Below are 26,996 nucleotides of genomic sequence, written 5' to 3' on the forward strand. Positions count from 1 at the left end.
ACACATCTAGTTTTTGTTCTGCCAACCAAGTTGACCTAAACAAAACAAAACAAAACAAAACCCAAATCAACAACCCAGCAGCAAATAGCACATGGAGCACAAAGAATTTTATTTCTAACGTTATTCCCTAAAGGACTAATGCTCCTTGGAGAAACCACTGATTCTAGGTCTGGGGCAAAAAATATGCAGGATGAGCCCAAAGCATCATTTCCCTTTGTCCAGATCTTCATTTAGCTTTTTTCTGCATCTTTAAAATAGTTGTTTCAAAGTCTTTGTCCTTCAAGCCCAACATCTGGACTTCCTCAGAGAAGTTTTCTGTCCCTTTGTTCCTTTGGATGGGTCAGAGGTTCCTGTTTCTGTGTGTGCCTTGTGATTTTTCTTTTTACTGAAAATGAGGCATTTTAATCTTCTAATGTGCTAATTCTGGAAATCAGCTTCTCCAGGTTTGCTGTCTTTTTGATAGTTGAAGGGTGTCTCCGTGCTGGGGATTAGCCTGAGGGGAACGCCTAAGACCTTTCCAGGTCTTTTCTGCTTCCTTCCACGGACATGAATAGTAGCTTCCTACGTGACCTCATATATGAGGCTGCTTTGAAAGGTCCTAAAATCCTTAAAATGTCTGACTCCCAAAAGGTGAAAAAAGGATACATTAAAAACAAAAACAAAAACAAAAACAAAAACAAAAAAAAAAAAAGAGGTACTCAGAGGTACTCTGAGCTGGAGGGCAGCTCAGCCAGCAGGCATGGAGACAATGCCAGCCAGCCTGTGTGCCCAAACCTGAGCGGTCAAAGCAGCAAGCAGCGTTCAGAACACGGAACCTTGATGTTGGGAGGACAAGGTGCTTATCGCCCATCTTGGGTCCAGCAGACCACCCCGGGAACGGCATAGCTGCCCGCCATGAGGCTAGGGGCTGGGCGCTGGGTACCACTGCTACCCCCTCAAAGGTTGAAACTGACTGTGACCAACTGCAATGTCCTAGTCAAGCTTTCTCCTGCAAGTTCCAGGCATTCAAATAGACTCCAGATATTCCATAATCATTACTTCAGACACTTTCTCCCAGAACAATTGTTTTGTAGGTGTAGAGCCAGATTCCTCGTGCTTCCCACTCTGTCATCTTCCCTGATGTCAGCCCCAAAAAGATTCTAAGCAGTGTTAGAATGATTTTGTGAGGATTATCAGATAGAAAATGAATAGAACATCGTGATCCATAGGCTAAACAGAAGGATTAAGGGGTGGCCCGATAGGAAATCTCTTTTCCGGCTTCCTCCACATTATTGATGAGGAACAATTAGAACTCAATAGAGTGATGCTTTCTCCTACCTAGTGATTTTCCTCACCATCTTGAGTTGGTGTTAGCACCAAGCCCCATTGCCCAGTCATTGTCCAGCATTGAGTTTCAATTTGAAGTTAATTGTCCATATACCTTGGCTCGGTTTACTACACTTCTCTCTTTACTGATGTGAGAACATTCTGAAAAACACATCGGAGGCAGACAGACACAAGGGACCCACGTAACAGCCTGAATTGAAGCATTAAGAGGATCGCTTTTACCATGTCCTTGAGCAGATAAGCCAATCCGTCATCTCCCTGTGTAGGCTCCCATACCCCATCATCCTCAACTGGTGCCCATAAATCAGAATGATAATCCTACATTTTAAATATTATATCCTCAAAGAGTAGCCAGATGTATTCTCCTGCCCAGCTGGGGAGATCATGACCATTCACATTTACCATAGAGTTGATTACTGTCTGGTCATTACAGCCCAAAGGGAAATCTAAAATCTACCGGAGTGTTAGAAGGAAGCGTTCAGCTCACCAACACATTTGTAAGTCCAGACCGGGTATTATTGGCCAGGCTCGAGTTTCTATTTGCGTCTTGCTCTCCCTTATTCCTTCACTTAGTACAGCTTAACATGTGTATAGAAGCGAAGACCATACTGGGAGAAGAAAAAGACCAATGACTTCAAAATTACAAGTCACCCCCTAAAGTTAGTGATTTTTCAAAAAAAAAAAAAAACCCTTTTGGAATGAATGAAGTGGAACGGAATGGAACGGAGGGCAAAAGAGAAACGAATAAAATAAGCAACTATCAAATGCGAAAAGTACTGCTTCCTAACACTTCCTGCAACAACTTTCGATAAAAATAGGTATCCTGAATTACCGCGTAAGATTAATACCTTATTGGGAATCGTGATCCAAAAATCTGCAGTTCACCCTTTAGAACACCTGGATTTTGAGATCCTGTTCAACCGTTTGGGGGAGGAAACTTTGAGATGGTTACCCGGCAAATGTCAAAGTATCAGGAAGTCACTGTTATTAGAAATGGCACAAATACTAATGATATATAGTGGTTTGTGCACAAGCCATATGAATATCATCCCCCCCTCCTTTTTTTCTGGGAAGGGTTTGTGCTGCTATTTGTAGTTTTTAAAAATATTAACAATAATGCTTGGGCCTCATCCGGTAGATTTGCCCAGGACCGTGTGTGTTCGAAAGACCACGTAGGGGAATGCACAGCTAGGTGCATTAGGGCATTAGGGAAATGTGCCAAATGAAATACAGAGCCAGAATAAATGTCCTTACTATCTGAGGGCAGCTTACACGGTGTTGCCTCCTGTGAGTATAAATGCTTGATTTCAACTGTCAGGGAAGGACTGTCTGTTTCAGAAAGCCACTGAGGGTGTGTGGTTATCATTTGAGATTTAACTGATGCAGGATTTATTCAGAGCATCTGAGCCCTCCCTTTGGAGGAAAAGCATAGAATTTAACATGCGCGGTGACATCGGAGGACATGAGCCGTGTGACAGCTTCTACAGTCGCTGGCTCTCACTCAGGAACTGGTTCCTCGCCCCCTACACTGAGGGCTCAGAGAACAGTCTTCTTCTGGAAGGGCTGCACCGACTCGAGAGAGTTTGCCCCTGTTCTTTCTGGCTCGCGCCAGCGTTATCTGAATCTGGCTTCATGCTCTAATGACGTAGAACAGAGACTTCTCAGCCCTTGCCTGTTTCAGGACTACATGCTGATGACCTTCTGGAACCACACCCACAATCTTCAGACTCCTACGGGCTGCCACCTCTCTGGCCTAAGGTCAGTCAGTGTCCTCAGGCTCGTTGACCAATGAGATGATGTTTTAAAGTGCATTTGGTGGGAAGAGTCTTTTTGCGCTTGGAGTCTGAAGAAAAAGAAAACAAAAAACCCAGATATTAGGTAAGTACAAATATGTAGATCCCATTACCCCTTTTGCTAGGTGAACTTTCAGACAGCCACACTGAAATAACCACCTTTGGATCGCTCCATGCTCAGTGCTGTACGAGGCCATGTGACACACATAGGTGTTTTTTTTTAATTATCTATTCAAGCACTGGGAGAGGTCGGGGAGATGACGGACGATCATCATGGAGAACTGGGAAAGGGCTGGGCAGGCAGGAGATGGGGCGGACATGCAAATTACAACCACTTCCAGCTTCACGTGGAACCCCTACCTTAACAGACGCACCCTACATACCTAAGGAACCCACTACGCCCCGGAGGTGGGACAGGATAAGTGGGATTGACATGTGGGATCTCTACTTGAGGAATATACGTTCTACAAGAAGAGATGAGACAGATGCATAATGTTCCAAAGAGCTGGATTGCAAACGACAGACCAGCGATCCGCCAGTGAAGGGTTGGTTTCTTGCACATCCCAGTTCTTACAGCTGCCAGCAATCCCAGAGAGCAAATCACTTTCGCACATAGGAGCAGAAAATATTTTAACTATTTTTAAGCGAGACTATTTATTTCAGTTCGAAAGGAAGGGAAGTGAGAGATGAAATTTATTTTCCCATGAAGCCAACTTACTACGAAATTAATGGAAGGAGGACAAGATGGCACCTTCAAGCACATACCTTTGCAGGGGTCAGTTGACTACTAGAGAGCAGAATTATCGTCACTGGGGCTTCATTAGCAGGGACCTTGGTCCCCATTCCAAGCCATCGTTTCTCAGAGAACAAGAATTTCCAGTAAAACAGAATTGCTTAACACCCCCAGAATGACCCGCCTGGTATGGATCCTTTTTTGGGGATCAGGAAACAGCTGATGGGACCAAAAGGTCAGGAAGTAAATACTGGGCAAGAAAACCGAATTCTTGCCTAAGCTGAGATAGAGTCAGACGCCCTAAAGGTCCCCACTGGGACAAGCTCAGGGTTGTGAAGAAATCAGATGAAATTCAGTCAGTGGCTGAAGTGTCCACAGCATAATACGCCAGTGATGGGATGATCGAGGGGTAACACCTGAGTTTCCTTTTTGAGCAATCCTCTGAGCGGCATTTAGCTCCCACTTGGAACGTTTCCAAAGTGCTTCTGAAAAACTACCCATAACCTCCTTAGACTACGGCATATATAAAAAGAAACGACGTGGGATTAAAAGCCTCTCATTACACCCCTTGAAGAGTAGACTGACAAACCCACGTGTGTTGAGTCAGGAAGAGAAACCCTATAAAACCTAATCCTTATTATTATTATTTTTTTGTACTGAACAAGGGAAGAATGGAAGTAGCCAAAGGTTTTTCTCCTCTTGGAAACATCTCTGTATAAATGGGTTTCTTACAAAGCCTTTCTCTTCATTCATTCACAATATGCTTTGGTTTAAGTACAGTTATATTACCCTAAAGGCTAGACCTCAACCTATGGGTTTCTCAAACTAAGTGCTAAACTTCTTCCCAATTTTGGCTACATGGTTGTGCATTTGTTTTTTGTTTTTTGTGTTTTTTTAATGTAGAATTTTGGCTTTTTAAGTTTTTTTTTTTTTAATCTAGTTAGTCAATATGCAGTGCTATACTAGTTTTAAGTGTACGATGTAGTCATTCAAAAATTCCATACGTTGCCCGGTGCTCACAAGTACACGTGCTAATCCCCATCACTTGTTTAACTCATCTACCTCCCCAACTCCCCTCTGGTCACTGTCAGTTTGTTCTCTACAATTAAAAGTTATGTCTTCATTTCTCTCTCTCTCTCCTTTGCTCATTTGTTCTGTTTCTTAAGTTCCACATATGAGTGGAATCATATGGTATTTGTCTTTCGCTGACTTATTTTGCTTAGCATTGGACTCTCTAACTCCATCCATGTTATTACAAATGGCAAGGTTTCATTCTTTTTTATGACGAAGTAATATTCCATTGTGTTCACGTACACACATCTGTATCCATTCATCGGTCGATGGACACTCTCGCTCTCTCCACAGTTTGGTTAATAACGCTACTTAAACATTGGAGTGCATATATCCCTTTGAATTAATACTTTTGTATTCTACTGTAAATACCCAGCAGAGCGATTGCTGGATCATAGAGTAGTTCTATTTTTAACTTTTTGAGGCACCTCCATATTGTTTTCCACAGTGGCCATATCAGTTTGTATTCCCCCTAAGGGTGCACAAGTGTTCCTTCTCTTCCATATCCTTGCCAACATTTTTTTGTTGGCTACATGTTTTTTTGGATTGGAGGTGGTGGTAGGTATACATTAACATCACATTTCAGGCAATTCCAGAAGTTTTGTAGACTCTAAACATCTCTGTTGGCCCTGGAAGTATTCTTATCAAAATTAAGAAACCCTGTTCTATTGGATTCCTTTAGATTTTTATACACTTGATTGTTCATTAGTTTTATTTCTATATAACAAGAATTACTGCTCTGTAAATATATTTTTAATTAAAAAAAGGCTCACATTATAGGCAGAAATCCCAGTCCATTGACATCTACCCTAAAACAGCCTGCTTGGCTGCTGATTTCACAGTTAAGAAAGGGCCCCTGGAGCCTCTATAATGGTTCCCCGGGGTAACTTATTTATAAGTTAATTTCCAATCCTAGGTGGATAGCTCCCCCTTGCTCTCCTAACCAGGGTCATCAGATTGTTTTTGTAAGTTTGGAAAAATATTTTACGTTTCATTAAACACTCTTATTTTTATACATATTCTGAAATACATGAGAGTATCTATCATCTATCTACCTACCTACCTACCTACGTATCTATCATCTATCTATCTATCTCAGTATAGCAAAACTCAGCTATACTTTCCAAATTTCAGAACGGATGTAGCTGTATCTCCTATTATGCCAATGAAATTATTTCTAAGAGCCTCTATGAGATATTCTCCCATTCTCTTCATAGCAATCTGTCTCTATCTCTGTTTTCTCTTTCTGTTCAAACACCTGACAATACAAAGCACCTCTAATGGGAGGAGTCTCCTTCCTCCACGCATGTATCCTTGACTGTATCCTACAGCCCACGTTATCATAGGATATGAGACCTCCATACACGCCAGGCAATTCTCCCCTGTGCTAGAGCACCCAAGACCCCAGGCTCATCTGAACACACAAGTGAAATGGCCAAATGACTACAATGGCAGAGGCAGGTTCATCTCACTTACCATGGTTATGAAAAGTATTTCTGCTTCATTACTAGGGACAGAACCTAAAGTGCATCCTGAGGTTGCATTCGATGCTAGGCCTACGCATTCACTCGGGATAAGATGGCAAGGAGGAAGGAAGTGTGTGTCTTATAATTCATGGATAAGTTGGCATCTTTCTTCTCAAATGGATAGAACGAACATCAGAGATTATTTCTCTGAGTAAACTCTTTGTTTGTTTCAGAGAATAATAATTCTGATCGGACTGCTTGTTAAGGTAATACTTGGCACAAACAAGGGAGTGCAATTATAACTAACCTCACAGCTCGGTGGAAATCCATCCAGAAAAGTGTGAAATGGCCTCTGCTAAGCAAGCATGAGGCAATGAGTCACAAACTCACAGAAAACACCTAGAAAGACACAAACACAGATGTCCTCTCCCCTTCCTCCTTTTCTTCCCGCTTCTCACACACCCACCAAGGAGGATGGTGAGATTTTTCACAGATGCAACGTGGGTAGAAGGTGCTTAGGTCGTTTGCTGGAATTTTTTGCTTTGTTTTGTTTTGTGTATTTGTTTTTTTTTAAGTACCTCCAAATTTCTCCACAAATGACATTTTATCTCTAATTTCCATTTGCTTATTATTCCACAAAGTAATTTCAAGTGAGGAAGTCAGTATGCTTACATTGATACTGGCCACACTGTTGTAACGATTTTAGATAATCAAGAGAGACAGAAAAACAAAAAGGTGACAGAAGAGGGAAAGGAAAAGAGAATTAAAAAAAAATGTTAAGGACTGGCAAAAACAAAAGTCAACAGAGGATGACATATCCTTCGGTACCTAAATTATGTTAGCATTTTTCTGGCACCGTTGGACGGAGATTTATCATTTCTATTATTTAATAAACAGCAAGTTAGCTTCCTGTAATCTCAATATAAATCATGCTTAAACATCCTAGGATTCTAATTGCTTAACAAGCTCTTTCCATCCCCACTCCTACACACCCGGACAAGGAGAGAGTCTATTTGCCTTTTCGTGCTGGACTATAATTATGAGCTGTGCTTTGAAAATCTCAACTATGTGACTAGCTGCGATTGAACTTCTCCAAACTCGTGTCATCAAGTTACAATAAGGCAAGAGGGCGGGCTCTTGTCCAACATGACTGTCCTTACAAAAAGGGAAGATTTGGAGGCAGACGTGCACATATGGAGATGAGGACAGGGATTGAAGTGATAATTCTACAAGCTAAGAAATGCCAAAGATGACCAGCGAACCACCAGAAGATAGGCAAGAGACACGGAGTGGACCGTCTCTCATAGTCCTCCGGCAAAGCTGACCCAATCACATCTTGACGTTGGTGTCACTCAGATCTGCCATCCCAGAACTACAAGACGATGCGTTTCTATTGTTTAAGTCACGCGGTTTGTGGAACTTGGTGTGGCAAACTAATATACTGACCTTATTCTTTTTATGTCTTCCAAGACCTACCCATCTCCCACAAAGGATTAAGTGCTCTATGAAATCAGCAATAAAGTAGAAATCAGGATAACCAATTTTAAGGAGATAGAGAAGGGCCCCCTTTACAACATCCCTATTTAATATCTTGATATTCCAGTGAGAAAACACGAAACCGTTGGAAATGTTCTCAGTCTGGGGAAAAGAAAAGGAAAAAAGTATGCCATGCCAGCCATATGAGTTCTGAAACAAAAGTCAACAGTTTTCTTATTCTGAACCAATGTAAACAATCACAACTGTAATCAAGATAAAAAATGCAATCAAAGAGAGTCTATGAGTGCCACCTCACATAAGACCTTGTCACTTAACAATCACAGTGTGCTATGCCATGACGTCCCCAGACCCATACTCCAACATGTTTGCAGTGATCGGTTTTTACTCTACCTGTCTTGAGATGTGGAATGAATATATAACCAAATAACCACACATTTTGCATAGTTAATTAGGCAAGTAAGTATTCACCCATAAAGGGTACTCATCTAATTTGAAGTGGGACCATAAAGCTCCTTTGTCCAATAGCTATCACACAGGGCATCACAGTACATTCTGGAAAAGTGTGGTTTTGCTTCCTTTTACAATTACAGCCATCATATGATAAACTATCCTGCCACTAAAGAGACTTGATTGACTCTCATGATATGTGTAATGAGGTTAAAAACGATTACCCGATTTTCAGAAGAAAGGCCATCTTAGCCAACATGAGAAATTTGATAATTATATATAGTTATTCTCAAGGATAAAATCAATACTATTTATTGCACACTTACTACGTGCAAGGCATTGGGATTTGTATATGTTACTTCATTTTTTTAAGTTTATTTATTTTGAGAGAGGGAGAGATGAGCAGAGGAGGGGCAGAGAGAGAGGGGGAGAGAGGGGGAGGGGGGAGAGAGGGGGGAGAGAGAGAGGGGGGAGAGAGAGAGAGAGAGAGAGAGGGGAGAGAGAGAGAGAGAGAGAGAGAGGAGAGAGAATATCCTAAGCAGGTTCCACGCTGCAGGGCTTGAACTCACAAACTGCGAGATCACAACCAGAGTCGAAACCAAGAGTCAGATGCTTAGGTCACTGAGCCACCCAGGTGCTCCTATATTATTTCATTTAATCCTCATAAAGTCTGAATTTTTTTTCTCTACTAACCTTTTATTTAAGAATTATACTTAACATACATGAATGGATGACTGTGTATTATTTTCAGAATTTTAAAATAATAGTTAAGTGGTATTGTCATTCTTTTGTGCCAACCCAAGTATCCATACATGGATGTTTTGAAGTCAAAGCTAGACAATACATATGACTTCCAGATGTCTGTATGGATTCATAAGCAACCTAATTATATATAGACCTAGCATATCTCTCAAGCTAATTACAAAGTATCTCCTACAACTTTTTATCAGAGAAACAGGAGTGTTTTCCATTACCTTATGTAACCAATGGGCAGCACGTGCAAAGGGTTGTGGTAATCTCCATGAGGAACAATCTTTATGATTACCTATAAAAGAATATCCCATCCCCTTAAAACCTGATCATAAATTTAAGATTTTAATTAAGAAAATTAATACTACACAAACCAATGGGAGATGTGTTCAGAAAGCAAATGTGTTTCAAAAGAATTAAAAAATACATATTAAAAGGACTAAAATAATAACAAGGTTCAACTATATTCCCATTCAGGATAATTTATATGGTTGATACAGTAAAGAATGTATACTTTCTTGTGTGTGTGTTTTTTAAGTTTATTAACGTATTTTGAGAGAGAGCGAGCAAGCAAGGGAGGGGCAGAGAGAGAGGGAGAGAAACAATCCCAAGCAGGTTCTGCGCTAACAGCACAGAACTCTATGTGGGTCTCCATCTCCCAAAGTGAACCATGAGATCGTGACCTGAGCCAAAATCAAGAGTCAGACCCAACCAAGTGAGCCAGCCAGATGCCCCAAGAATGTATACTTTCAAAGTAGAGTGAGGTGATAAAAACGTTCCATTTTATAAGGATTTTCTGCTTACTCTATGCTTGATAACCCCTCTGTGAGGGTGTTAAAGCTGTCATGATCCTCAGATGTTATGTAACTTGCCTGAAATAACAATCTCTGACTGTGTTATTGAAAACCTATATTTAATATGAGCTGTGATTACTCCCCAGGGTTTCAGGGACAGGCTTGCCCTTCAAGGAAGCTGCGACACGGCTAGACCTCAATGGATGCAAGGAATTGAATGGCACCACTTTGGGTACTTTTGAACTAAAAGTATCAGATAACACACCCCAGGGTGTTGCCAGATCTGGTAATGCAGAACCACCCAAGAAAGTGAAATTATTGCAAGTCCGTTTAGTCGGTTAACCCAATTTCTGATCTGACCCCACCTGAGTTGTAGCTACAGTTTCTCCACATTCACATTAGATTAATATGGACATTCTTGGGGCACTTGGGCGGCTCAGTCTGTTGAGTGTCTCACTCTTGATTTTGGCTCAGGTCATGATCTCACAGTTTGTGAGATCAAGCCCCATATCGGGCTCTGTGCTGACAGCACAGAGTCTGCTTGGGATTCTCTCTCTCTCTCTCCCCCCCCCTTTTCTCAAAATAAATATACACTAAAAAATTAATATGGACATTCTGGACTGTGAACAGAAATAGGCTGAAGAAACCAGAACTAGGAGCAAGGATACCCAAGGACCAGGAAGCAAAAATCATACCAAGAAGATATTTTAGGCCCAAGGGAGGCACGGAAGTTACAGCTGAAGATGGGGCAGCGACACAGTGTGGGGGAGAGGGGTGGAGAAGAAGGAAGGGAAGGAACGATGGGGCTTTAAAGGAGAGATAACATTGTGGGGGTGACGGAAATGTTGACTCCATTGTGGTGGGGCTTTCATGGGTGCACCCATATGGAAGAACCTGAAGACAAATACTCATCAACAACAGAATGGATAAGTAAGTTGTAGTGTGTTCAAACACTGCACAATGAGTCAGCAGTGAGGATGAATGAACTACATACATCAATTTAGATGGACCTCACAACCTGACATTGAGAGAAGCCACTGTGTAACCGTGTATGGTGTAATTCCATTTATACAAAATTGGAAGTGAGGAGAGCTATTCTGGGGAGCTGGCCGTCGGGAGGAGGATGTTTCGTGGAGCCCAGGGAGAGCGTGAGGCCTGGCAGGCTGCTAATGCTCCATTTCTTGGTCTACAGTGTGACAGTACGGTTGGGATCAATGCGTAAAATTCCACTGAGTTGTACGTTTCTGTGTGCTTTGCTATTTTTAACACTGAAATTTTACAATTATACATCGATGGAATTAGAGTGACAGAGAAAAGAAAATATTCATCCAAACCCAAACTGTAATTCTTTATACCTCCTAAGAGAGGTAAAAATGTGTCTCTATCCTGCTGTCTTCTCTGCAAGAAGATAATTCAAAGCCTCTGCCACTGATAATTTGAATATTATATATTCAAAAGTAGGGCTCAGTGTTCAGGCCTAGGGCTATAAAGATAAACTGCCATGTGAAATGAAATAAACAAATTTAGGTTCTATGAGAGATCCTAAGTGTTGGAAACCCTAATATGTATCGGAAAATAATTATTTATAATTATTTGTTCACTCTCCTCTCCATCTACTTCTTTGCCGCACCGACTTTGGTCTTATCCACGCAGATATGGGGAGACATGACATTTGCCATATCCAAGTAGAATGTTTAGGTGCCTTGTGTGGCTTGGCTGGGGACCTCTTGTATTAACTTTCTACCAGGAGGACCGCACGTCCCAGAGAGTGACAAGTCAGACTCCAAAATGCAAAGTACCGTCCAGCAAACTGATCAAACCCACCAAACACCTCAGAGTCCCAGCTGACCATCAACTGTCAGGCCACGTGAGCAAGAAAGAAAGTTCTGGAAGCCACTAAGATCTGGGGGATGTTGTGATGCCGTATAAGGAATTCAGGGACCATTACAAACAGCAGAGGAACCTCTTTATCCTTAACTCCGATCTTAAGTAACATCGGCTCTAAAGTAAAACAAGGAAAATAAGCATTAATAAATGTTTCTGTTCCACAAAGTATCTAGGAGAAAATGGAGACATTGAGACTTTTGCAAAGAAACATAGCAGAAATAGCAAGAAAAAAAAATTAAAGAAGTCAAAGAAGAATCAGTATCTATTTACAGAGGACCTTCTTTTTTTTTTTTTTTTTTTAATTTTTTTTTTTTTTCAACGTTTATTTATTTTTGGGACAGAGAGAGACAGAGCATGAATGGGGGAGGGGCAGAGAGAGAGGGAGACACAGAATCGGAAACAGGCTCCAGGCTCTGAGCCATCAGCCCAGAGCCCGACGCGGGGCTCGAACTCACGGACCGCGAGATCGTGACCTGGCTGAAGTCGGACGCTTAACCGACTGCGCCACCCAGGCACCCCCAGGACCTTCTTTTTTTAAAAAAAATCAATCATAATACCTCCTGGGAAGGAAATGGTTTACAGCGCTTGTAATGTTTGACCCCAACCAGACCTCCCATAAGCAGTCTATTCCTCTAATTGGGATCAGTAACACGGTAACGTATCTTTAAAATGTTTCTAGTAGTATTTACTTGGGCATCCAGATTTCTTAGGATAAATAAACTTGGGATTTATAGAGCTATGGGCTGCACTCAGATGGAGAATAGAAAGTAATCTGGCAGATTTTTTCTCTGTGTGTGCTCAGACACAATAAATACTGAGAGGTCCCAATCTCAGACAGATCCCGAGAGCAATGTTTTATACATACTGTTAATGCTCCTGCAAAGCCAAATTTTGATCCAGGGAAAGAAACACTTTATAGAAGCTATGTGATGGGTTCAGGTTGCTCTACAGAAGAATGTCATGTATTTATGCTGCTCTCTTGCTTTATTTTTTCTACAGCTGGCCATGTTTTTCATTGGATAAGATAGGTAAGTCACTTGAGCATTTAACCTTGTGACGATGTACCGATCGTGATGAGAAAGTATTAGGTTTTACCGTGTGATAGACTATTTGTATAGTAGAGGAGACAGGTTACTATACCCTGAATATTTGTGTGCTCCTATGCTGACATCCCAACTCCCAAGGTGATGATACCAGGAAGTGGGGCCTTGGGTGGTGATTAGGTCATGAGAGGAGAGAGCACCTTGGGGGGGATTAGGGCCCTCATAAGAGAGACTGCAGAGAGCCCTCTCCTCTCAACCCTTCTTCTGTGTGGGGACCAGGCAGGAAGTAGGCTGTTGTGCCACCTGGCACAGGACCTTCGCCAGAACTCAACCATGCTGGCACGCCGATCTTGGGCTACCAGAGTCCCCAAAACCGCAAGAAACCAATTTCTGCCATTTATAATCAATCACCTAGTCTATTGCAGTTACGATGCAGCAAGCGGAACTAAGACAACAAGGCCAACAGGCCATTCATTTCAATCTTGTGCGATGACAGAAATCGGCATAGTGGACCAAGGAAAGAAACGATTCACTCAATCCTGAATCTTTTTACATTTTTTCAGTCACTCGTGCCTCTCAGAGTCTTGTGATTAATGAATAGTATGGTTGATTAGCATTTATTTAATTGCATTACTTTTCTTAGTTTGTAAACTCTCAGAAGGAAAGCATTTTGACTCTTTACTTCTCTTTGAATACTGGTAAATTCTCTAGTATATCCATCCACTTCAATTAGGTGCTGAATAAAATATTTTATAAAGAAAAGAACATGTGATAAATATGGAAGTCATTTAAATATTCAGTGTGTGGGAATGTGAAATTTTTTTTCTTCAAAATTTACTGCCATTGGCACAAAGCATACAAGTATACTATTTATTTTTAGAAAATTTTTATGAATGCTATATTATCCCGCACTATTTCCTTCAATATAATCAGACCTTACGTCCTTCTGCAAGGCCCATTTTAAAATATACACTTATCAGGGATGGGCCCTTTTACTACATGACGGGCTGCATTTTATAACTTCCAAGGGAAAACAATCGTACTTAAATATGAGTAGAGATCTTTTTTTTTTCCATTAAAGAAATGGTGTTCTGTGTCTATAGGAAGTACCATAAATATGTCTTCTTCCAAAGTCCAAGAAGTACGATTTAATATATTAAAAGAGCAGAGGTGAACACTTACTCATATACATTCGGCACTAAAAGATTAGGTAATAGATTTAAATATAGCTCTGGCAAGTATTTTTTGGACTCTAAATGTGAGATCCCTCTTCTGCAAAATGTCGGCAACCCAACTAGTTGAGTTCTGGTTGAGTTGTGGTGACGTCTCTCTTCCTGCTTGCAGATCACTGGCTGGGAACCTCTTTTCTGTGACTATCAGTCACTTTAAAAGAATACAAAATTATTTCCATTGAAAATTTTGGTAACACCTACTAAAGTAGAGTTGCTAAAATGGGAGGGCACTGTGGATCACCACTAGAGTATTTTGATTCATTTCAGGACTTGTAGTTATCTTCAACGGGGCCAGGGGTAAGCGATAAAATGTTCTCCTTTGGCAGATCCTCTATCCTTTACACATTATATGGGATTTTCAACTATAACAGATGACTGAATGCAACAAAGTACATGAACTTGAAGACTTTCATCTCCATTATTCCAGATGTGTACAGACACCTCACGTATTGTTTTCTGTTTGACAGAGAGTGAACAAAATAATATCTAAGCTGACTAACTTCCTCAGAGCCTAGGCAAATCTGAATCAGGACAGGAACAATTTAGCACACCTAAATTCAAACTCTCAAAACAGAAACCGATTTTATCGTATCTCCTCGGTGCTTGGTTCTTATCCGGTAACGTGTATATTTTAAATTCACATCAACAGTAGTGAAGTATGAGAAAATACGTAGAGGTGCCTCGTAAATCTCTTAGAAGTTATAAGAGAAACTGAAATATTTCACAAACAGTGAATTCAAACGTTACGTAAAAACCCTGCTTAGAGGTGATTTTTTTTTTTCATTTTCTGCCTCAATCTCTGAATCAGTAAAATGTAGCCATAATAAGTCTGCCTTAGCTTGCCTTTCTGGTGCCATTAGAAAAAAAAAAAAAAAAAAAAAAAAAGAAAAAAAAAAACCTTCCAAAAAACAGCTTTGTCATCACTGTAGTTATCACTATGAAATTACGGGCATTTTTTGTTACATTTGCTCATTTCCAGCTATACTTCCTCTCCCCTTGCCCCCAAAAAAGAAGAAAAAATGAAACTATCTTCACAAGAATAATATTCGTTTTGAACCATGGCAGATCTGATCCAGACAAGGCTGCTTCTTTGCTTTTAATATTCCTGTGCTTTTAACATTCCTGTCTACAGTTTAAGCTCTCTGTTTTCACTGATTACATGAAGCATGTAAATTTATGTTGATTTTTCCATTCACATTAAATGGAAATTTGCCAATTATTATTCTAGCTCAGGTAAAACTTGTATTTCTCTTTTTCTCTCTCTTTCTTCCCCACCCCTCTCTGTCTCCTCTCTTTTATCGGCAGAGTCTATATTAGTCACCAGCCTGCCCTCCTCTCTTTTCTCTCCTCAATAAACTTTTTGCCGATGGGGTTGACTTGGGATGCCTTTTTTATTGAAGTCAACCAAAAAAACTGTAGTTGTGCTACCTGAACATCATGAAATATGAATTCAGAAATGTAGTTTTATCGATTTCAGTAATTGAGTAAGACGAACTGAAGGTTTAAAAAATATTTCCTGGGAGATACCTTACTGTTTTACCAACGTAAAAAAAAATCTTATTTTTTTTCCTTTTCTGTATCACCTTTTTTGAAGTATTATGTACCCATTTTAAGAGTGTAACTCGGGGCGCCTGGGTGGCGCAGTCGGTTAAGCGTCCGACTTCAGCCAGGTCACGATCTCGCGGTCCATGAGTTTGACCCCCGCATCGGGCTCTGGGCTGATGGCTCAGAGCCTGGAGCCTGTTTCCGATTCTGTGTCTCCCTCTCTCTCTGCCCCTCCCCCGTTCATGCTCTGTCTCTCTCTGTCCCAAAAATAAAAATAAAAACGTTGAAAAAAAAATTAAAAAAAAAAAAAAAAAGAGTGTAACTCATGCTTCAGAAAACCGCATTTCAGGGATGAAAACTACAAGAAGATAAGGAAAGCCTTATTTTAAGGAGGAATGCACTGATAACGGTACATGCAAGCAGATAATTATTTTGCACCTTTTACGTGACTACAAAATGTGTAGAGTAGTGACCGTATAAAGCACGAGCGTATGTCATTGAAAATATTAATTTTCAGGTCTTACGTTTAAGCATGATGCGACATATTGAGGGAGAAGTACGTTAGAAAAGAAAACCTCTAAGGTTGAAATGCATTTGGATACATTTTGCTCTGAGTTGGCCATCTTTGCTCAGAATCGCAAAATAATAGAATTCCACTTTCTGAGAAGATACAACCAGAATAGGAGTAAGGCTTGCTAAGACAATTTTCAGCAGCCAGTCTAATTCAGTGTGTTATTTTTCTCTTTCAGAAGGAAAAATAGTAACTTTCCATCCTGCTTCATTTTCTCTTTCAGACGCACACTTTCCGCCCATGTACTAAGCACCACTTTAATTACAGCCACTACATCTGATTTTTGCACATTATTCTTAACAATAGGACCTTAAACTTGGACTGGATTTGACAAACCCAGTACAATTTGATATCTAGTTATTTCATTTGGCCCACACCGCATCCCTATGGGAAGCTGGTACAACACTGTTCACCATATTTTGAAAAGGAGACTTCTTCAAATGCGGATTTGGTCAGATATCAGATAAGGTAATGCAGAACTAACCTGAACGGAAGGGCCCAGGGTCTGAACTTGAGCCGAACGATGGGACCGATGCTGAGGACATAAAGCCAGCTACAGAAGCAGGTCAAAGTGATCAGAAAATGACGTGATGAGCGGCCGATGTGTGCCCAGGCAATCAGTGACCTCCATGGGGTCCAACTGTAACGCCAGGATGTTCTCACAATAGACAATCTAGCACAGAATGGAGAAGCCACCCGCAAAGACGCAGGCAGGAGGCTCCCACCTACAGATATTTGAGGGCAGTCACACAGCCATGGAACCAGGATTTTAGTGCCCTGAATTACTCCATCCTGGGAGACCAAGAGATACACGAGAAAACCATTCAGAATGATAACTGGGTTCCTGCAGCTTGGAGATGATGTCCCTCAGTGGCTCTACCCATCTCCAGGCTTCTATGCTTCAAATCTAAGTGGGGGGATCAATTTCAAATGCAAGTTTGATCATCTGAGAGCTGTCCGTGGTCCCTCAGGAACATGTTTTAAACAGACCTTTAAGAACTTGATTCTCCCTCGCCATTAGAGACTCTTAAAAATTGAGAATAACCTGAGGGTTGATGGGGGTGGGAGGGACGGAAGGGTGGGTGATGGGCATGGAGGAGGGCACCTGTTGGGATGAGCACTGGGTGTCGTGTGGAAACCAATTTGCCAATAAATTTCATATTAGAAAAAAATAACCTACTACAGGAAAATGATAGTGGGGACCACTATTGGTATAATTTTTAAATAAGCTGAATAAACCATCATGTTTTTCACTTGAAAAAAATGGATTCTTCCTGCCTTTCTCATTTTCTGCCATCACCTTTTCATTCTAGCACTATTTCGTGTTTGGGGGTCTTTTTGTTATTTCCTCCATCTGGCTGGCAAACCCTTTACCTCCTTTTCTGCACGGCAATATAGGTTCTGCCCTAAAACCACATGTATTTTATTTACTCAAAACAGATTTATTGAGCACCCACGATAAGCACTGTGTTAGAATCTGATATAAAGATAAACAAGTAAAGCCTTTGAATTCTGGGAATTCGTGGCAAGGTGGTGGGGGAGGAGTGTGCAGATACAGGCCACTAAATAAGCCATTCAGTGTAGTGGTTGGTTTTGTTGTTAAAGAATTATTTTTTAAGGGGCGCCTGGGTGGCTCCAATGGTTAAGTGTCAGACTCTTAGTTTCGGCTCAGGTCATGAACTCATGATTTATGAACTTGAGCCCCACATCAGGCTCTGCAGTGATAGTGAAGAGCCTGCTTGGCATTCTCTCTCTCTCTCTCTCTCTCTCAAAACAAATAAACTTAAAAAAAGAATTTTTTAAATTATTTTTTAAAAAATTTTTAGACAGCGAGAGAGAGAGAGAGAGAGCATAAGCAGGGGAGAGGAGCAGAGGGAGAGAGAAAGAGAAAAATCCTAAGCAGGTTCCATGCTCAGCACAAAGCCTGACCCAGGGCTCGAACCCACAAAACTGGGATCATGACCTGAGCCGGAGTCAAGAGTAAGATGCTCAACTGACTGAGCCACCCAGGCACCCCAAAGGATTGTTTTTAAAAGAAGTTATAATCATGATGTTCATACAGATAGCAAAAGAATATGTGTCAAAGGTTAAAAATTACATTTAACTCATCAATTAACAAGAGAACCAGCAAGATCTTATAGAAGATTCAAAGGAGAATTCAAAGATATATAGATAGATTGATTGACAGATAGACAGAAATTTGCAAATACATAATAGGTCTATCCGGAGGGCAATAATCAAGTGTATTCCACCATATACAATGAATTTGCATTTCTATGGACAAGAACCATTTGGATTATTATCACTTTTGTACATTTTCCGGAGTTGTAAAATAGCTCCAAAATAATGAAAGAGGGAGATAACTGATGGATAAGCTAGACAGGACACACAGTGATGTATTCTTGCCCATTTCCGAGTTTTCCACAAATAATTTCCTGACAGAGTTGAGGCCTATGAGAAGCTGGTGGCCATAGAGATTATGTACTTAAATTGGCCTACAGTTGGGAGAATTGTGAGAAAGGCTTTATTGAATATCTGATGTGTTGATCGTCATTGTGAATGGGATTTTTCCAGGTAAATGTGACAATGAGGAACACAACCTCTAGCTGTAAGGAGGAGAAAGAGTTTTAAGCAAAGACCTCAAGGTGGTAAAATTCGTGAGTCTCAAGAGTGTTCCCTTGTGAGCACCAGCGGAATAAATTTTGTGACCCCCCCCCCCTCAGTCTTTTCAGGATTCTAAATACAACACTGATGTAAGAACTCCTCTCAGATGCTTTGAGACAAGAGCAGTCAATGGCCCTTCCATCTCAGGTTGGTTCCCAAAGTGTGGTTCCGGAACAGCAGTATTGGCATCACCAGGGAACTTGTTGAAAGTGAAAATCCATGGGCCCTAACCCACACCTACTGAATCAGAAATTCTGAGGGTACACCAAGGAGTCTAGTCTAACGAGCCCTCCAGGTGATTCTGGAGAACCACTGTCTTAGAGGTACAGATAGTTACCTGAAGACCTGTGGCAAGACACTGCCTTGAGGACCTCAGCTGGAGGAAGAAAATCCTTCCACAATTACACAAGAAGACATATGGGTGAATATGTGATTTCTGATTTTAGAAAACAACTTATCTGTACATATATCCCTTCACTCCTTCCTCTAGTCTACCTGAACAGATAATTGCACCTCCTCTCAATCCCCAGGTCGAACCCACAGAGATATAGCATGACAGACATTACTGAATGGCTGAACCAATGCCTTCCACAAGGCAGAAACTCCACACCAAACCTCAGGATCAACACAACTGTTGGAGCAGCAGGAAAGCTAATACGAATAATGGATTAGAATGCCTCCACCCCTCCAGGTGAAAAGAGCAGTCTAGTTCTCAATGAGGGAAGATCGTCCTTACACGGGTTGGGGTACGCATGCTGGATCCTGGCTCCCCCTGGAAAGCAGAGCCTACAATAAGGACTCACATGAAGGGACTTTATATCGGAAAGTGATCTCAAGGAAGTGGAATGGGAGACCGAGGAGAGTGACAGAGGGAACGGAAAACTCTTGAATTGGTCTTGCCTCTTGAGTGGAGGAGGTTGGAGTCCAACCTGCCCGCACTCTTGAGGAACCCACTGAATACACTTCCCAATGGTCCACCAAGGGTTGGAAGAGGAAGTACCGATCCATTTGCTCTCATCACCTTTTGTCAAGTCAAGGTTTACTTTGTGGGGTGTAGACACCGTCAACATTCCAAAATTCCAAAATATCGTTTCCAAAAGTGGATACTCAGAGAAGCCCTCAAACAGAAAGCCAGAAGTACCTATGCGTGTGAGCCAAGCTTCTGTCAGTTCTCACCTCCAGACAGCTGGTCACAGCAGCAATGGCTGGAATAAAAAGGGAGGCACAGGAAGTGGTTAACATGTGGGTATTTCCTTCTGGACCAGACCCTTCCAAAGTCAAGAAGATCATTCCACTTCCTCCAGCCCCAAGAGCAAACTGTTTGGCCCAGCCCACAAAGAGGATTTTGACATAACAGCAGAGTGGGGCCATGGGAAGGCAGTGTGGACGCCTGATGGTCTCAGCTAATGCCCTTTAGCTCTGGAACTCACAGCCTGGAGGATTCCATCTTCACCGCTCACCAGTCGCACGTTCTGGAGAAATTTTATTTTTCCCAATCCTCAGACTGTTAATATAAATTTGTATTAATAATCTACTTAACAGTCTCATAAGCATGTTGGGATATGGAAAGAATATAATGTTTATGCAAAGTATAAAAACAGGGACAACCAAACTAACATAATATCTAGTTATGACAAAGCCTTTATTATGGCATAGTGTTATATCATATTCAAAACTGTACTGTTGTGTCAACCCCATCTTACAGATGAGAAAACTGAGGCACAGTGAGGTTAGGTAAGACACACACACACACACACAGAAAATAACCCAGCAAGTATGCAGATATTCAAACAAAGCTTTCAGGCTCCAAAGCAACCTGTTTTTACAGCAATTGCTTTTCTTAATTTTTTTTTATTTAATACTCTATGTGATCAGTGATTTACATAAAACAAGGCAGCAAGAAGAGGCAGAATGGCCACGACTCCCCACTGCAAAGGGATTTACCGCAGGTTTCCCACATATACTTTTTTTTTTTTAAGTTCATTTATTTATTTTGAGAGAGAGAAAGTGCACCAGGAAGGGGCAGAGAGAGAGAGAGAGAGAAAGAGAGAAAGCCAGGAAGGGGCAGAGAGAGAGAGACAGAGAGAGAGAGAGAGAGAATCCCAAGCAGGTTCTGTGCTGCCAGCACAGAGCCTGATGTGGGGCTCGAACTCATAAACCGTGAGATCATGACCTGAGCAAAACTGAGAGTCCGACACTTAACCAACTGAGCCACCCAGGAGCCCCTCCACATGTACTTTTCATGAAATCTTTGCCCAGAATGACTAGAAAAAGAAATGCTTCAGTAAAAGGAGTAGATCTGTAGTATCTACAACTCGGGGGGAAGTGATGTGATTACAGTAGATGTGACGCGCCCTGTTCTTTAAGACTGTGTCACACAGCCTACACTCCCCAAAGCTGACCCCCCATGCTGTTCCCTTGTGGTCTGCCCTTTCTCTGCCTCCCTGAAGTTCAAGAGTTTCCTCTGTAGTCTTGTGTCTGACGTCACTTCTTATCTTCCCATTCCTGACTCTGCCTCCCCTTTCAAACCAGAACCTTAACGTGATTTTTTTAACCTCCTCTACCAGGTTCTTACTGTGATTCAAATTTCCCTGTTTACTCGGGGTACACACCCCGCCGATTCTAGCACAGCCACTGGGACCGTCAGTCTCAGCTAAGCTCTGTGGTGGGAAAGAAGGCTGTCTTACGAGGTTGACCCCTTGGATAAGCTCCAGACTGATAGAGAAATAGATTCTGCTATCACACATCCTTTCTTGAAATATGGTCTGGTACCTAAGAAGACTTTCATTAAAATGCATGACGGGGTGCCTGGGTGGCGCAGTCGGTTGAGCGTCCGACTTCAGCAGGTCACGATCTCGCGGTCCGTGAGTTCGAGCCCCGCGTCAGGCTCTGGGCTGATGGCTCAGAGCCTGGAGCCTGTTTCCGATTCTGTGTCTCCCTCTCTCTCTGCCCCTCCCCCGTTCATGCTCTGTCTCTCTCTGTCCCAAAAATAAATAAACGTTGAAAAAAAAAATTAAAAAAAAATAAATAAAAAAAATAAATAAATAAAATGCATGACATCGGACTCTGTTGAGCTTCTGATGATCCCCATCCAAACGTTCTTGAAGTTTTTGCCAGTGTAGCTAAGGGTAAGGTTTCTCCTTCTCACTCTAAGAGGCTCACTCAACTGTGTATGTCTGGCTGGAAATGTGATAAAGGCCATGTCTACTCTTGGTATGTCTAGCCCTAGAGATGACCAGTCGGTGGTGAAGCAGAAACAGGGACAGTCAAACTGAGGTCCCCGGCATTTCAGAGCCCGTGGTCTCTGTTGGAGAGGAGGAACAGGCTAGAAGAGAGATTTAGATATCATTTTCTTCTCAGCTTTCAACAATTTACTCAAGGGGGCAGCCATATCCAGCAAATATGGAAGACCTCCCAGATGCCCAAGTGGTTCCTGCCCTTCCCGCCACCTTCTGTCTCTTCAGGCTCGAGGAAATGAGTCAATGTATTTGGGGTGGAGAGAGCCAGGTCTCTCAATGGTGGTGAAGGGAGTCACAGATAAGGAGAGGGGAGGGGCTGGCATGTATCTCATGGGATCAAAGTCATCAGCGTGAACACAAAGTTTATAATTGATATCAATATGCATCAGCTCTGTGGCTGAGTGGGTCTAGTGTAATGTTACACCAGTGACAATGAGTGTACCTGGTGCCAGGGTGCCTTGGGTAAAAATCTGATCCCAAGGCTGCAGTAGGGAAAGTCAAAGATGAGCCTGAGACATATTCTTGGGCCAGTGCATGCTCAAAAATAACAGACACATACCAAAAAGTCACAGGAGCTAGAAAGAAGGGTTTCCTATGAGCCAAATCTGGAAAAACTTGAGCATCAAAATAGGTAAATATAGTGATGGATTATAACCCGTAAAAGTCCATAAGTCCATAGTGATTGGACAAATAGATGATAGATAGATACATAGATACATAGATAGGAAGGGACACTTCTTTTCATCGGACTGTTAGCTATCAAATACGGATGAAATGATGCACCTTTTGATGTGATGCACCGAGAAGTGAGAATTTCACATCTGGGATATTCCTGCCAAAAAGGCATAGTTTAAACCCAAACACGAGGGGGCAGGCAAAGACATCAAGGTCAAGAAAGACAAAGGAAGGCTAAGGAATCTCCGAATTAAAGAATGTGAAAGAGACTTGAGTATTTCAAGAACTGCATGATCCTGAACTTGGTCCTGGTCCAGGAAAAAAAAAAATCTGTAAATGATATATTGATAGCATTGATGAAGTTTGATTATAGACATGGATTAAATGCTCATATTGTATCAATGTTAAATTTCCTGATTTTTTAATTTATTTTTTTTTTTTAATTTTAGAGAGAGGGCACAAGTTGGGGAAGGGGCAGAGGGAGAGAGAAAGAGAATCCCAAGCAGGTTCCGTGCTGTCAGTACAGAGCCCAAGGCAGGGCTCAATTCCACAACCCTGGGATCATGACCTGAGTCAGAATTAAGAGTCTGATGCTCAATTGACTGAGCCACCCAGATGTCCCATAAATTTCTTGATCTAGATCATGGTGCTATATAAGAGAACACATAAGTTGATAAGACAATGTCCTTGTGATTAGAGAAGGCACCCTGAAATCTTTAGGCATAAACAAGGTCCATGTACACAAACTCAATTTCAAATGTCTCTGAAAACTGAAGAGACAGGGAAATACAGAGAATGGAAACAATTTCTGAAGCTGCATAAAGAACACATGGTTTCCTTATACAGTCTCGCAATTTTTCTGTAGCTTTGAAACTGTATCACAAACAAAGAAAATACTTCCCCCACTTGAAAGGGGATGGTTCCCTGTGAAAGAAGAAAAAAATAAATGGTTTTGAAATGGGAAGAACGTGGTAAGAATGGGAAGAAAAGGTAGAGAGCAAGATTTCTTTATTACCACAATAACGTCACCCTTTGCAGAGTAGCTGTGACCAAAAGGGTGTCTGAAAACCCGACTCCGAAACATGAGAACTGAGTTTGCAAATTTGCAACTTCATAAGAAAACCGGAAGTCCTTTCAAAGCGGCTGTTTCGATCAGGTTTGTCAGAGTTCCTGGTGCTCGGTATTTCCATTGAGATAAATGCTAGATAAAACCGGTCTGTGGCAGTCATAACTGGGGACACCTTATCTTTGCCTTGGGTGAATGGGTGCACTCATCTGGCATGGCTGATGGGTTCGAATGAGTCCCAAAGTAGGTCAGTGAGGCGGCGTGATGGGAAGGACAGTCCACAGGCCCCTTCCACAAATAAAGCCCTGATTCCAGAATGTTTCTCTTCCTTCTCTGGGGCCTGATGTTTTATAATGATTTGCTGTATTTTTCTTGTTAAGGGAAAGGGGGCTAAGACCACTGAGCTACTTGCTACTTGCCGTAAGCACCCAGAAAGGCATTGCTTAACTTAATCCACCCAGGACTGCTGGGAACTAATTACTTTCAACCTTTTTTACAGATAAAGAAACCAAGGTCCTGAGTGGCTGGGTGACTTTCCAATAGTCACACATACAATAGATGGCAGTCTACCTAACTGTAGGATGGTCGGCTCTCTCCGCCACATTGCCCTGCCTCTGCATGAAGATGTGACAGTTCTGGAGACAGGATCAGGTCAAATCAGTGCCCGGTGTGTGGGCACTAGCGGGGCTAAAACTGGACCGTGGAAAGTACCAGAAGCATAAGTAAAAGTTCTGTTCTGGTTTTGTTTCTTCAGCCACCTCAGTTTTCTTACACACACACACACACACACACACACACACACACACACACACACAGTGAAAATAACAGAGAGGAGCTGACAGAACACAAACTCTAGAGTCTGACAAATAAATCCAAGCCTCAGTTTCTTCATTCAGAACCGTCATGGCCCTGGGGAAATGGCGCCCACTTCAAGAACTTTGGTCAGTGCCAAGAAGTGAGCGATTGGGATGTCGCTCTTTCCTTGGGAGGATATTGTCTCATGCATCCCTTTTGTCAAATGAGGATGAAATGCCATCCCTGCTACGTCAACGATTGCCGTGATCCCTCTATCACACAATAGACATGAAAGTGCTTGGGATACTATGACATTTTTGCATATAAAGGCTTGTTTGCAAAGCAATATTTTCTCTGTTGTTGATGAGTCACTTGATGTTGAGCAAAGGCTCAACCTCTATAAATCTAAAACAATTCACGGTAGTTCCCAAGAATATAATAATTCTCCATGAGGCTAATCTGCATAGGCAAGAACCACGTCTGGCATATCCTAGGCATTCAACAAATAAGAAGTATGCCTGGATACATGATGGCAAGCGGAAGGCAAAAGAACCTACCATATTGTATTGGATCCTTGAACTCTTTTAAAAAACACCAGCGCCCAGCACAGTGTCTGTGATGGTTGATTTTATGCGTCACCTTGGCTGGGCCCCAGTGCCTAGATATTTGGCCAAACGTTATTCTAGATGTTTCTGTGAAGGTGTTTTGTGGACCAGATTAACATTTAAATCAACAGACTCTGAGTAAAGCAGATTACCTTCCATAAAGTGGGTGGACCTCACCCAATCACTTGAAGGCTTTAAAATTTTTTTTTTTTTCAACGTTTATTTATTTTTGGGACAGAGAGAGACAGAGCATGAACAGGGGAGGGGCAGAGAGAGAGGGAGACACAGAATCGGAAACAGGCTCCAGGCTCTGAGCCATCAGCCCAGAGCCCGACGCGGGGCTCGAACTCACGAACCGCGAGATCGTGACCTGGCTGAAGTCGGACGCTTAACCGACTGCGCCACCCAGGCGCCCCACTTGAAGGCTTTAAAGGAACAAAGACTGGCCTCCCTTGAGCCGGAAGGAATTCCGCCAGCCAACTGCCTTTGGAAGCACGCTACAACTCTTCCTGGCTCTCCAGCCTGCTAGGCTACCCTGCTGGTTTGGGGCTTATCAAGCCTCGGCAATCACAGGAGCCAATCCCTTAAAAATAAACCTCTCTTAGCCAACCCAGAAACAGACTCTTAACTACAGAGAACCATCTGATGGCTACTAGAGAGGAGGCGGATGGGGGCACGGGTCAGATAGGTGATGGGGAATCAGGAGGGCACCAGGTGTTGTACGTAAAGGATTTAAATCCTAAACCTGAAACTAATATTATACTGTATGTTAACTAACTGGAATTTAAATAAAAACTTTAAAAAAAGTAAACCTCTATATACATACACATCCTATTAATTCTCTCTCTAAGGAGAACCCTAATACACTTACTAATGCTCAATAAATACCAAGTGTTTTTTATCCCCAAATGAAATATTCTTGAAACATCATATTTCACTCGAAAAGAATCTTTTTCTTTTCCAAATAAAAACCATTTTGAAAACATTTCTGTATTTAATTATTCATTCCTTCTCAAATACTTATTGACTCCTCATTCAACTACCTACTAGCAAACATAATGGAAGAGAGTCTCTGGGTAAAGCAAATGGAGGGCCACACCCAAATTTAGCAACAGTGAGAGTCTAAAATATTGACAGATGACAAATCTAAAAGCTCCACAAAATGAATATAATTTTGTGGACCGATCCCTATTGTAATGAATATTGCCTGTTGAAAAAAGCGACCTCAAGGAAACTTTCTTCTCTGTAAAAGGGCTGAACTTGGAAAATGGAGCCGAAGCTGCATTGATTTAATTTTGCATCTAATGTAGAAAAATGGCACCGAAATTTTGAAAGGAACATGAAATTGTTGTACCTTCTAAGTCTCTATGAATAAAATAGGTGAAGAGAAGGAGAAAAATTCAATTTAACACTGAGAGTAATTTTCACCTTTCCTTCCTTGAAAAACATATGTGAAATGTCATGTGTTGTCATGGAAACAGTAAAATAAGAAATCTGCTTGTGAATGCTTAAAGTTAGGTTCAAGATTGTCAAATACGGGCTGTTTGTATTGTCTCTTACAGAAGAGAAAAAGACTGATAATAACTTGGTACATAACCATCCCTGTATTTATTCTAACTCTCCCCTTAGTCTGTTTTGCGTGTGGGCGACTTCCCAGAGTTATTTCCATTCATTTTCCTTCCTGGAGCTTACAGCAGGCACCTTTTCCAGACCTTATTTATAATGACACTGGGTTAAAACCTAAAGCATAAAATCTAAAGCTGACAGGACACTTAACGGAATTTAATAAAAAGGACC

The sequence above is a fragment of the Puma concolor genome, chromosome C2 (genome assembly GCF_028749965.1).
Source record: "Puma concolor isolate L17-30 chromosome C2, mPumCon1.1.hap2, whole genome shotgun sequence".
Taxonomy (NCBI): Eukaryota; Metazoa; Chordata; class Mammalia; order Carnivora; family Felidae; genus Puma; species Puma concolor.